The following is a 13,341-nucleotide window of genomic DNA, read 5'->3' as shown; positions in this document are numbered from 1 at the left end:
CATTCTGTGGCAAGCCGAATGAGGACGCTAACGCCCATCTCCAGAGTTTTCTGGAGCTCTGCAAGACCGTAACCATATGGGGCTTTACGGCTGACGCCATTAGGCTCCATCTGTTTCCTTTCTCCCTCCTGGGGAAGGTGAAACAATGGTTTTATCAGAACAAGGAAGCCGTTAGCATGTGGGACAAGTGTTCCACGGCGTTCCTTGCTAAGTTCTTCCCGTTGGGCAAAACCAATGCCCTGCGTGGAAGAATTTCAAGTTTCCAGCAGACGGGGATGGAATCCATCCCAGAAGCTTGGGAAAGGTAGCAAGAGTACATACTCGCCTGTCCTCATCATGGGATGGACGAGTGGCTCGTGCTCCAAAGCTTCTACAATGGGCTAACGATAACATCCAGAGCCCACCTTGATGCTGCTACAGGAGGAGCCTATCTCGATCTCACCATCACCAAGGCCACAGCCTTAATCGAGAAGATGGTCTCCAACCAGGGTTGGAACGAGGAGTGTTCCCAGCCCAGAACGAAAGGTGGAATGCATACCGTCAAGGAGATGGATATGCTCGCCGCTAAGCTGGACCTCCTACTGAAGAAATTTGATGAAGGTAACCGGCCACAGATGCATGTTCCCATCCATGCTACAAACTCGTACTTTACGTGCGAGGTTTGTGGTGATGGTGGACACTCAAGGAATGACTGCCCCGAGACCCGAGAAGACGCAGCCTACATCAACAACAACAACACCGGGTTCCGTCCACGCCCACCATTCCAAGGAGAAGGTAACAACTTTAACTCAAATTTCAATTCGAACCAACCCTCCTTGAGAGACATAGTTTTTGGCCAAGCTAAAATAAACGAATCTTTAAACAAAAAAGCTTGCTGCCAACGATAAAATTCTGGAAAGTATACATGCTAAAGTTGAAACTCTTTCTTCTGCTCATAAAAATCAACTAAGTTTCAACAAAATGATAGAAACTCAACTGGCTCAATTAGCTACTGATGCTCCTGTCTTTGAGAACGGGAAGATCCCGGGGCAACCCGAATCTCCCGTTGAAACTGCAAATATGGTGTCTACCGGGTGGGGCAACCCTCCCCGACAGACTTCTCGGACTAACCATGCAGGCAGGTACAATCCCCCAAGAAATGACACTTGGGATGGCCTAGTGGTAGCAATTTAAGAAGATCCAGGGGTCCCCATGATCAGCTGCTCAATCTTTGATCAATACTATGAGCATGCACTCTGCGCCTTGGGGGCCAGTGTCAACATTATGCCCATGGTAATTTACGAGAAACACTTATGCCCTGCTCTCTCCCCAAAATACATGTGTGTGCAGCTCGCAGACTCTACAATCCAGTATCCCAAAGTGATAGCCAAGAACGTTTTGGTCCGCGTGTGAGACTCCTTTGTCCTTGTAGACCTTGTAGTAATGGACATAGAAGGTGACCTAGGAATCGAGCTCATCCTTGGGCGACCATTCCTAAGGGCCGCTAGAGCAAGGATTGACGTGGGAAGAGGAGAAATAAGCTTCCGCGTTGGGAAGGAGGACATGTTCTTCAAATTCAAACAGAGGGAAGAGCAGTGCATCCTGAACTGACAGGATGACGAAGGGTAGGCAATTTGGGATGCATCAGAATCCCCACTACCAGGACCAACGACCACACGATCAAAGAAAAGTCGTGGAAAGAAGGTGTGGCGTAAGGTCACAAGCTCGTCCTCGTCCAATTCTCAAGGACAAGCTGAGCAGCGGTAATCACAACAGGAGAAAGGTCCCACTCGTCAGGCTCTAAACGACGAGCCCTTGCCAAAGGTAAATCGGTACGTATCTCATATTCACCCTCCATCATTTTGCTTTTCTCGACCTTTTTCGATTTTTCCCACTGCATGTTTGAATTTTCAAAACATCATTGCATGCTAGAAACTTTTCTAGCGCTTTTCTATTTTTCACAAAAATCCAAAAATATTTCCGAGCATGAAAATCCCTTGAAAAATAAATTTGAACATCTTTTCGAAGCAAAGTTTGGCCGGCACCAAAGTTTTAAAAGTTTTTGACCGTTAGAAGGGCAGTGGGCCCTGGCTGTCAGTAGGGTGGCCCACCTAGGGTTCAGCCGAACCCTAGGGTCGGCCGGCCCCCTGCCAATGGCTAGTGGGCCTAGCTTTTTTCAACGATCACTAGCCGTTGTGCCTGGCTTCTCCCAACGGTGCCCGGCCAATCTCTCTTTAAATAGAGGTCGAGGGGTGAGTTTTAAGCTCTCACACTCAACTCTCATTCACTCACTCCCTCTCAAACTCTCTCAAACTATGCTCTCGGGTTTTCATTGGATTTTTGCTCAAGATTTGATTTCAAGAAACCTCTCCTTCTCATTTCTTTGCTGCAAGAAAGGAGGAGCAACTCACAGGTAAGAACATTCAATTTGGTTCACTAACATAACCCGTTTCGAGTTGCATTCATTTTTGTTCCATCATGAAAGGCATAGGGTGGAAGGTTTCCGGTGCATTCAAGAAGATGACGGGTGGAAGTTCATCCCGTTCGCGGGGTGGCTCAAGCTCGTATACACCCGAACCTACTCCTACACCAAGTACGATGGACTGCGAAGAGGAAGAACAATATGAAGAGATGTGTGGCAGAACCACCTGAATTATTCCGGCTCAAGTGCGGTGGCCATCACCATAAAGGCAACACCGACTCAAACGCACTTCAAACGGAACAATTCTTGGTCTGTCGGGTAACGTCCCAATACAACCACCGGATCTCGGATTGAACAAGTATACCCCGCACGAAGGCGAGTCCAGAGATATTACAACCATATATTTTACAACACAGGCATAGTAGTTATTATAACAAGTTCAAAGTATTATTACATGTCCAAACTTAGTAAAACGTTATACAAGACATAAGTTTAAAGTTCAGAGTTAAAGCAGCAGAAAGAAAACACGACGGCTACAACACATCGCAAAAGGATACCAAGCTAGCCCAAGCAAGGTATCACTCGTCGGGGTGATTGCCGGCCGGGGACGGATCCCATTCCACGGACCAGCCAGGGGGCAAAGAGCAGGGCCAAGTCAGACTAGCGGTCTGGTCCTCAAAACTCATACCTGAAACAGGATTCAATAGCAAGGTTGAGTATACTAATACTCAGCAAGACTTAACCATCAACGGATATACTTAGTCCACTTAGCTAGACTATGCAGGGTTCTGTAAGGCTCTGGTTTTCCTTTTTGCTGAAAAGCAACAAAGAGTAGGTCCTTAATTTCACATTTTAGCTATCAATATTCTAGTTGATTAACCATTCTATGTAAGCAACTAATTCTAATCAACCATGGTAGAACTTTAGTCAAACATCAAGATTGATCATAATAACATTACTCTTATTACTCTGTGTGGCAAAGGGATCAAGTAGTCTCAATATCCGTGAGAAACGGACGATTCAAATCGGATTTCCAACCTTGGAAGGTAAACCTAACACACACGTTTGGAACACCGTCGGGTCGTTCCCAAACAACCGTTGACCTTTCATTCCGGCTTGTGGATAGGGTCACTCTCCCCGACTATAGGGCACCAACTTCCTCCCTGCACCTGTGGTGTTGCGCAACATAAACATAAATAAAAACATATCTCTAAGAGAGAGTGAAAGGTATATCCACTCACCGGGCCGATCAGCTACTTGGCTTACCGTGTACCATATTTACGGCATGTGTCTAGTACGTTCAAACACTTAACCACCGCTACCACACACTACGGCCTTATCAAGTTCATCAACACAGACAGACTTCAACAAATCCGCCCATGATCCTTATAGTGATTGCAGGAAGTAAATAATCAACTCCTATAAGCTCGCGAGTGACAGGCAATCACTCGACTTTTACCGGTCCTATTAGCATACCATCTAACTCGGACTCAAATCTACTGTTCAATTAGTAGGAACCTAGAATTATGCAACTAGGGTTTTCAATCAATTCCAATAACTTAAATGCACAAGTAAATAATAACGATAAGTTGCATAATTTGAAATACTGGGTTTATGTCCGGGGCTTGCCTTCGCGATAGTCACAAGCTAATTCATCCTTGGGCTCTTCCGAACTTTGGTCCGGGTCTTCAGTCAGTGCAGCGGCATTCACCTGGGCTTCTTGATCACCTCCTTCGGACTCCGGAATCAACTTGTACGTCCCGTCAGCTAGAACAGTCGTATCTATATGTGATGCAAGAAACGGTATTACAATCATACACACTTCGCGATAAAGTTGCAGTCTAACAACTAGCAAACATAACTTAGCATATGGGCAATTGTTTATAGAGTAGTTATTTAACATTTCTTACTACATAAAACAACATGATTAACTTCACAAGACAACTTGACTATCTTCACAAAGTAAGTTTTAGTTGGTTCACATAGCATGTAAATCATGGTTTGCTAAGAATTAAGCAACTCAGAACACAACTAGTATTTAAATTCAATAAAAATTATTTCAAACAGGAAGTACAGAGAGAAATCTATCCTGTAAATTTCATACTATTTCATGCATCCAATTATTCAGAATAGAACATTTACTCAGACAGCACCTAGAACAAGATTAAATTCTACAGACTAAACTAGAGCAAATCAGAGGCTATAAATTTAAAAGGATATCTATACAGAGCTAACAAAGCTACTGTAAATTTTCAGGATTTTATCTGCAAAGAATTAATTCTGAGAAAATAAATAAAACAGACAGCAACATATCAAGATTCATTTTTAATTTTCGTTATAGACATGAACTTGTGCTCAAACTTCCTGGACAAGCTGAGCTACGCAAAATAAACACTCAGAAATATTTGCATCATTTATCATGAAAAGAAATTATTTATATGATTTGATCTATGTAGGAATTCATAAATTTATAACTTAAGATGAACAGAGCTTTAAGCTCTCAAATGTTTACTATAGCTAACATGTGAGCAGTGAGATCTAGCATAAAAATTAGAGCTTCACAAAGCAAAAGAATCATGCTCAAATAATTATCATGAATATAAGCAGCATATAACCAAACCTAAGTCATAGCTTTTACTATATGCATGTACTAGAGTTCATATTTTGACACAAGAACACACATGACAGGTAGAGTATCTCTACCAAAAGACACATCCAGCATAGCTATGGAACTCAAGTTATAAATAAAAGAGCATTTACAAAGTATTTAACATACACATAAAAATATGCAGTGACAAGGCAAAGTCCTTTTACAAAGTGATAGAGTTCTAAACATAGAATCCATGGCCACTGGTTTCATAATTTTTGGATTTTTCTAGAATTTACTAGGAATTTCCAAAGTTCAGCCTAGAAACAAAAAGAAAAGAACTGAAAACTTGAAGATAGGTCCCTAGAAAGAAAAAGAGGCTTGCAAAATGGCCCTTGGCCGGAGTCAAAGGCCAGGCGGGGCTTGACCGGCCGATTCCGGCGGCTCTAGGCGTCGGCGGCGAGGGTGGAGGGGCTGGGGAGCTTGAGGGCGTCAAGCGCTACTTGCTAGTGGGGTTGGGTCAAGGAGGAGGCGGCCGGAAGAGGTTCGTCGACGTGCGGCGGCGCGGCGGTACGGAGGAGCTCGACGACGAGGGGGCTCTGGTGGAAGATAGGCGACGAGGAGAGGCCGGTGAGCTGCGCGAGAGCGAGGTGGAGCTGGGGGTGGGGTCTGCGCGGGCGGAGCGGCCGTGGAGGAGCGGGGCGACGGTGAGCTCAAGCTCGCCGGCATTCGGGCGGGCGGTGGTGGCGTTCTGAAGGTTCGGTGCGGGGAACTGGCGAGGGAATGAGGGGATTGGGATGCAGGGGTTTCCCTGGTGCTGAAGCGCACGAGAGGAAGGGAGCCAGGGCTCTTCCCCGAGCTCGCCACGGAGGCAGCGATGTGGCGGCCGGGCAGACGCCCGGGGCAGCGTGGAGAGGGGAGGAGGGCTCCAGCGCGGGTGGGAGTGGGGCCAGGGTGTTGCGGGAGTGCCGCGTGTGGCGGTGGAGCAGCAGGAGGTGGCCTCCCGGCCTTCCTGAGCGGCGGCGGCGCCGCTCTGCGCCGCCGGCAGAGGAAGTAGAGAGAGAGGAGGAAGACGACAGGCTGGACCTGTTTGCAAATTCAGAAAAGTTTAGGGGTCCTACTGTAAAACAAAAATAACTCCTAAACTAGGGAACAAATGAAAAAGTGCCCAACATGAAAGTTGTTCAACTTTTTAAGATCTACAATTTTGATATTGTGCAAAAATTGATTTGACCAAAGGTTGAAAAGTTATTTTGAAAACATAGAAAGGATTTTGAATTTTATGGACTTTCGTCTTTTCCAAAACGAATTCACATTAATTTTAGACTGAAAAGTAAAATTTCCTGCCATGTAATGATTACACTGAATTTTTACAAAGAAACCCTCCACAAAAGCAACATTCGCCCATCCTATTCAAATTAAATTGTAGGAAGGACCTTGCATCAAATTATATTTAAACAATTAACCTTATATTTTTAAAATAAGACCCATGTTCAAGAAATTTAAACAAATGATGCATAAAATAAATGCAGTTCTACTGTGCAGACACCTAGGGTGTCACAAGATGCAAGCCGAACTGCAAGCCGAGGTCATAGAGATTGATGCGGAAGATGCACCGTACCTCGACTTGCGAGATGATCGTGAACGACAAGGCTACGCCATCCTCAAGAACAGAAGCTTCGTCCACACCCGAGCATTCAATCCGGACCTCCTCATCAAAACAGGTATGTACGAAGACTTTTCTAACACTTGGCATGAAATTGGATGGGATAACTTCATTCAAGTTAAGGAGTATGGTTCTCGACTCCTCACCATCCAATTTCTTTTCACTCTTCGGGAGGTGGAAAACAGGGTTTATTTTCGACTTTTCGGGAAAGAATATTGCTTTCTTGGAAAACTTTGCCGGCCTCCTCGATTTCAACAAACGCTGGCCGATTTCTCTAGACCAAGCTTGCCGAGGTTTTAATTGTCATGAGTTTTGGGGCTGGATTTTGGGTCAAGTTGTCCATGGCAAGTTTGCACCTCGGTGCAGCGATATTCATAATCCAACTCTTCAGTTGATGCACAAGTGGTTGACCATCACTCTCTTTCCAAGAGATGATGTCCGACCCGTGCGCAACGATGAGTTTCTCATTCTTTATGCCATGGTCAACAAGATCAAAATCTCCCCCGCGCAAGCTTTGGTTAAGCAATGGTTTTTGAATTTTAAGATGACGGGTCCTATTGAGTGCACTTCTTTGATTACTCATATCGCTACATGTATTGGTGCCTTAGAGGGGAATTTTATTCCTTTCATTGAGGGCGACCGTGCGTATATCGATGAGGACTATTTGATCCAAGGTCACACACTTAAGAAAGGCCCGAATGACTCTTTGATTTTCTTTTACATGGGCTATACAAATGAGATTCCGTTGCCCAATGCAGAATTCCATTTGTATAATTGCCATTCGCTAACCATCCCTCTCGTTCCATGAGAAGGGGGTCGTATGCATAGATCTTCTGGTTTGCCTGGCAGGATGACAAGAAGCAGGACTAGAAGGGAAGCAGAGCCGACACCACCGCCTCAGCAGCCACATCACTCATATCAGCATGAGGCCGGTGGTTCGTCATGGCACAGTGCCAGCACTGAGGAGTGGACACGGCAGGCACTAGGCCTCCGGTCCACCAGTTCCAGCTCCGGTGGAGCCCCGAACCTCATAAGACGGACATCTTCATCCCGAGGTTTCGGTGCCATCAACCAGCAGCTAGGTGAGCTTGGGTGCAGGGCGACAACATACAAGAGACGCTGAACCAACACATCGACAGTACCCAAGCATGGCAGCGTTACACTGGCGAAAGACTCCACGACATGGAGCAGTCGCAGTTACAGCGACAGGAGGAGTGGAGGGCATACTGCCGCTAGACGGGTTTCAACCCCGACCAGCCGTAGTAAGCCTGAAGATAACTTGTATCATTTCTCTTTACTGCTTTCATAACTTTGCATGAAACCCATAAGAATTTGTAAAATCAGAAAATCCATAAAAAATTTGCATAACTAAAAACAAATAAAAATTTGCAAAACTTAGAAAACACCAAAAATATTTTCCTTTAATATGTGTAGTAAGTATGGTGTAAGTTTTTCCTTGTTGTGATGATGAATAGTTGCTCTATTAATTTCCTTCATATGCTTAGTTACAACTTTATGTTCTACCTAGTTTTGGGTTTGGTGGCTTAAAAATGTTCAAACCTTAAACTTGAAACTTGTGGGTAGCGAAAAGCATGATCTAAATCTAAGTTGTTGTGAGCTATGATATGGTTAAATAGAGTTGCTATGATCTTTTCTTATGTGATACTTGACATCCGGAGTATTTAATTTTGAAAACACAAAAATAATAATAAAAGTTCCTCGATGATATGAAATTCCTATCCAAAGCCATATGTTGATTTTCATTGCAAAACATTCCACATATGCAGCTTGCTGTCTCATTGAGTTTTGTCAAATTGGTGTGACCCTTAGTGAGATTCATTTCATACTCCCATGATCAAGATCACGTACACATTTCCACCACACGCTATGCTTCTACACTAAGAAGTAAGCAAAATTCCATCCATCCACAAAATAAAACTCCATGTCCATGTATGACACCTCTCTCTCAAAAATACATCAAAGATATGGGGCTATGCAAAAAGAAAATAAAAGATGCATACCCAAAGAAGGTATGCCACATGCTTCGGCATGTCAAAAAAATAATAAAAAAATATGCATACCCAAAGAAGGTATGACACATGCTTCGGCATGTCAAAAAAAGGAAAGAAGAAAAGATAGCCCCTTATCCAAAAAGAAAGAAAAAGAGAGAGATGGTGCATACAAAGGAGTTCATACACCATCCACCAAAAATATCCACACACTTGCACATCTAGATCAAGGTTTATGACTTGTTTCTCCTTTGGATCTGGTCTTTGACTTAGTAAAATATGAGAAGCAGGTATGCCTTCAAATCCTCCATACCTATAGCTCCACAAAAACAGTCATTAGAGATAGGTTGAGGAAGAAAGGCAGAATAAAAAGCCTTGGTAAGGAATCATACACATTGAGCGATCTGAGAGATCATCCGAGGAACTTTATAAATTTCTTTTGAAAAACCCTACAAAACCTCCGGATTGACGGTTGAGCAGAAGAGAAAGAAATATGAGCACTCTACGGTACCGTTCTAACTCTCAACCGCCAAAGATGAGGTAAAGCTAAAAGCTCCACAGGAATAAGGTAAGAGGTAAGAACAAAAGGCCAACTTATTCAAAATCAAGGTAAGAAGCATTTGGTTGTGCCTAAGTATAAGTTGGAAATTCAATATTGTAGCAACTCCTGATCAACAACGAGCGCCTTATTTTGCTCAGGGACGAGCAAAAGGCTAGCTTGGGGGTGTTGTTGACGGTCATTAAGTGTGAAATATGACCGTCACCTATACTCATTTAAGAAGGAAAACTATACCTCTTAATCGCATATTTGTATCACTAACCTAGCTCCACAGTTGTTTTCGAGAATTTATGATTTCAGGAGAACAAGTCCAGAATAAGAAGAAAACACAAAGAATACGCAGACGAAGTCACAGAAGATCGCGTCCTGCGTCACTCATACAAAAGAGACCCACCTGACAGACCAAACCGACCAACTGGACCCCGACACCGACATACCAACATCAAGACCCACAGGGCAGACACACGGAGAAAGACGGTGGCCAGGGGCGCCAAGGTGCGGCCGGCTGAACCCATGATTCGACCGAACCATGGGTTCAACCGGCCCGTTCGGCCGAACCTGCCCTGGTTCCCGTCCAGGTGCATTTTGGCGGGAAGTCTGATCTGATCCTCCTGAAGGCGGTTATGAATGTTTCAATGTATAAACTTGGCGTGAACCGACCTCAAGGGGCTATAAAAGGGGCCTCCCTCCACACACTCAACACACACCACTTGGAAGCCTCTCTCTCTACACTCTCTTGTGACTTGTACTCCTTAGGGTAGTGGAGCTAGGCTAGTATTTCATCTCTTTAGCGAATCCAGTCGTCCTCGGGTTCGGCAAGCAATCCTCGGCCTCTGGTATGGCTTTGTATTCCGAAATTCTTTATGCTATTCATTCAAAGTTCGTTCTTGGTTATCTTGCTATGTTCGTAGCTTGCTTAGCCTTGATCTGTGCTTTACCAAGTTATTCTAGTTGCATGCTTAGACCAGATGGTCTGGGTAAGGATATCGGTTCGTTGTGCTTTCGGGCTTGCCTTAGCATCTTACCTGTCCATCCGAAGGGTGGGGGACCCGGGGGTGCTAGGGTAGTGACCTCATATGCGGGCATGGTGCTCGGGTATGCGGCATCCTTCGGATATGACGGTGCTCCACGGTGTGACTGGGGTAGACCGCAGGTGGTTACAGCCCTGTCGGTCCGCCGGGAAGCTGCTTCTCGGTTAGCGTACTCCCCGACGTTCGGGTACGGTGTAGGAGTTCATGCAAATATGAAACGAGACTGGATGTTCTCCAGTGCAGGTCATTCTCCCCGATGTCCCTAATTTCCCGGCACCTGTAGTTCTAAGCAATGTGGCTAACGTAACTTATCTGCTAACATGAATAGTATACTAGGAATCTTTGCCTATACTCCCACTAACCTTAGGATTGCTTGTTTATTCTTTATTCATGAGATTTGGCTGTTCTGTGTGTGTCACTTTACCACTGATTATCCTTTATTTATCACTTACCCCTGTATAGTCAGTGGTCTTCATCTTGCTCATATGTGTCATGGTTATGCAACTAAGTAAATACACTTTACACAACCTAGCCATCCCTTAGGAAAATATAAATAATGATACCCTGAATACTTCTAGGTGAAGTGCTACAACGGTATATCCGTGTGCTTGCGGATCCTTCTTTAAATGTTAAGACATACCACAAGGCATCTTCGAGGCGCCGTTGCTAGGAACTAACCACAACTAGTGGCGACACTAAGAAATGCCAACAGACATCAACAACAAGCAGACATTGATAATGGTTTGTACAGTTTGGAAGCAAACAATAACTCAACTGTAGGCAATGATGAAAGTCTGGTGGGAGATAACAGTGCTTGCATGCAGAATAGGAATCAACCAAAGACAACATAATAAAAAAGGACACATTGTCATTTTCATATTGGATCAGTGCAAAACGATCACATAATGCACGCGCGAATTACATGTCATGAATCGCGATCATCACAATAACTCAATTGTAGGGCACTGAAGATGTGAACGGTTTCCAAAAATATGAAATGGATGCAAGCATGATACTGGTAGCATGACATAAATCCTGTGGCTTTTGAATCTAAGGCGGAAGCATTATAAGAAAAAACCTGGAGGGGCAAGCAAGATGGGAGAAAAGTAGTCCTATGGGGTGGATTATACGACAAAAGACTAGAAAAACAAAAGTTGAAATTTTGAAAAAGAATATCCAATATGGATATTTCAATTGCAGAAAATAAAAAGAGGAGGATACATTCGAAATTCTCTTTTTGAGATTCCCAAATGAACATTGGATTGACACTAGGAAAAATGGTCCAAACAATTTCGATAATAGTTCCATGAACAACCCTTTGCAGGACTAGATTAGTTTGCTCGTTCAAATGCCATAATGTGTGAACCAACATCCGTGATACAAAACCACAATCAGAATGAGGAAGAAAAAGTCATCATGATGTAAGTCAATGATTCCTTGGATCGTAGGTGTTGTTGCGTCTTGAGATCCAAATTGCTATCATTCTGCAAAGACCACTGTTACCTTCCATGAGAGCCACAATGAGTTTTTTGTTGACAAAGACAAAGGCATAATTGAGAATAACAATAGTTCAGAGTTAGACGAGAAGAAGCATTTATTGAAGAATCGCACAAGTATACCATCACAGCAATAATGTAGTATAAGAATAGGTAAAAATTTAAGAAGTTGTCTTGGCTTTTCACCTCATCCTATTTGGGTTGAAAATGTAGCATCAAGATGCATAAACCGTACTAGGCATCATGAAGCATGAAGTAAAGATGGATCGAATTGTAGCACTGGCATGTACAAGGCTGTCTGGATGCTAATGAGCAATGACAGACATGCGTACCAATGCATTAAATGTATATGTCTGCTAGCACCACTTTATGGGTGCATTAAATTGTTACAACTAGCACCAACCACTATATGAGTGTATTAAATACTTACAGCTGCCAACAACACAACAACTACTGTATATTGTCCTGCTCAGGAGTCATGGTAGACATATGCAGACCATTACAAATGCATTAAATACTTGTGTTGTCCTGCTCATGAGTCATGATAGACATATGCAGACCTTTACAAATGCATTAAATACTTGTGTCTGCCAACCATCACTTTATGGATGCATTAAATTCTTACAACTGGCGGCAACTAGTATATGGATGTACTAAATAGTTGTAGCTACAAACAAACCCAACAACTGTTCTACAACGTCTTGCTCATAAGACATGGTGATATGCATCATAGCACATATGCATTAAATACTTGCATCCGCCATCTTACGTTGCTCTATGGGTGCGTTAAATTCTTACAGCTGTCACCAACCACTACATTAATGTATTAAATACTTGCAGCTGCCAACAACCCAACAACCACGTTACATAATCCTATATATTAAAAGACTTACTATTATATATTACTTGAACCACATGTGTTGATGCTTTTCTAGCACATGGCGTATAGCCAATGAGCAACCTAGAACATGGAAAATTGCAAAGATGAAGCGTCCATCTTCTCAACAAGATTTAATTAGTCCAACTGGAAATTAGAGACTGCCAACTATTCATGACAACTAGCTAAAGAGTTGTCAGCATCTTGTATAAATAACGGTGCCCGGATGCCTGGTGAGAACACAGGGCAACATATAGCAGCAAGTCTTAACTAGCAGTGCAACAAATGGGTGTTCTTCTTTTCTTCGTGTCACTTCTGGTATGTCTTGTGCTACCTCAAACACCTGCACTCTCAAGTAGTTCTCTTCGTTCTTAGCCAGAATGTTGTGGAACCATACACTGAATTGATAATAAAGTTAGTTTTTAAACCTTTCACTCATTTTGAAGTTGCGTCAATGATGGTCTTGCAGGTTGCTGTGGTCGGCGTGGTCACTGTGCAGCTTTGGTGACAGGAGCCAAAGGGACTACTGTGTTGTACTATGCCTCTACATCTGAGCTGAATTCATATTGGCAGTCATCATTTCCTAATAGGCCCATACCGTCAGCCATACTCGCTCATTTTAATGCACCTTCCGGTATTTCTCTACCTCACGCACAATATCTGCATACTATATAAGCCTTAGGTCTTTGAAAAAAATGTGTAGCTACACTTTGGT

At 43.5% G+C, this 13,341-nt stretch overlaps 1 non-coding gene across 1 annotated transcript; it reads right to left on the bottom strand.

Moving 5' to 3' along the window:
* Positions 1–236: 236 nt before the first annotated feature.
* LOC120671651 lies at positions 237–343 on the bottom strand. The gene has a single exon (XR_005673751.1). It is a non-coding gene; the product is annotated as a small nucleolar RNA R71 (small nucleolar RNA).
* Positions 344–13,341: the final 12,998 nt, after the last annotated feature.

Source organism: Panicum virgatum, chromosome 4N, assembly GCF_016808335.1.
Source record: "Panicum virgatum strain AP13 chromosome 4N, P.virgatum_v5, whole genome shotgun sequence".
NCBI lineage: Eukaryota > Viridiplantae > Streptophyta > Magnoliopsida > Poales > Poaceae > Panicum > Panicum virgatum.
This window is presented reverse-complemented; position numbering and strand designations above follow the sequence as displayed.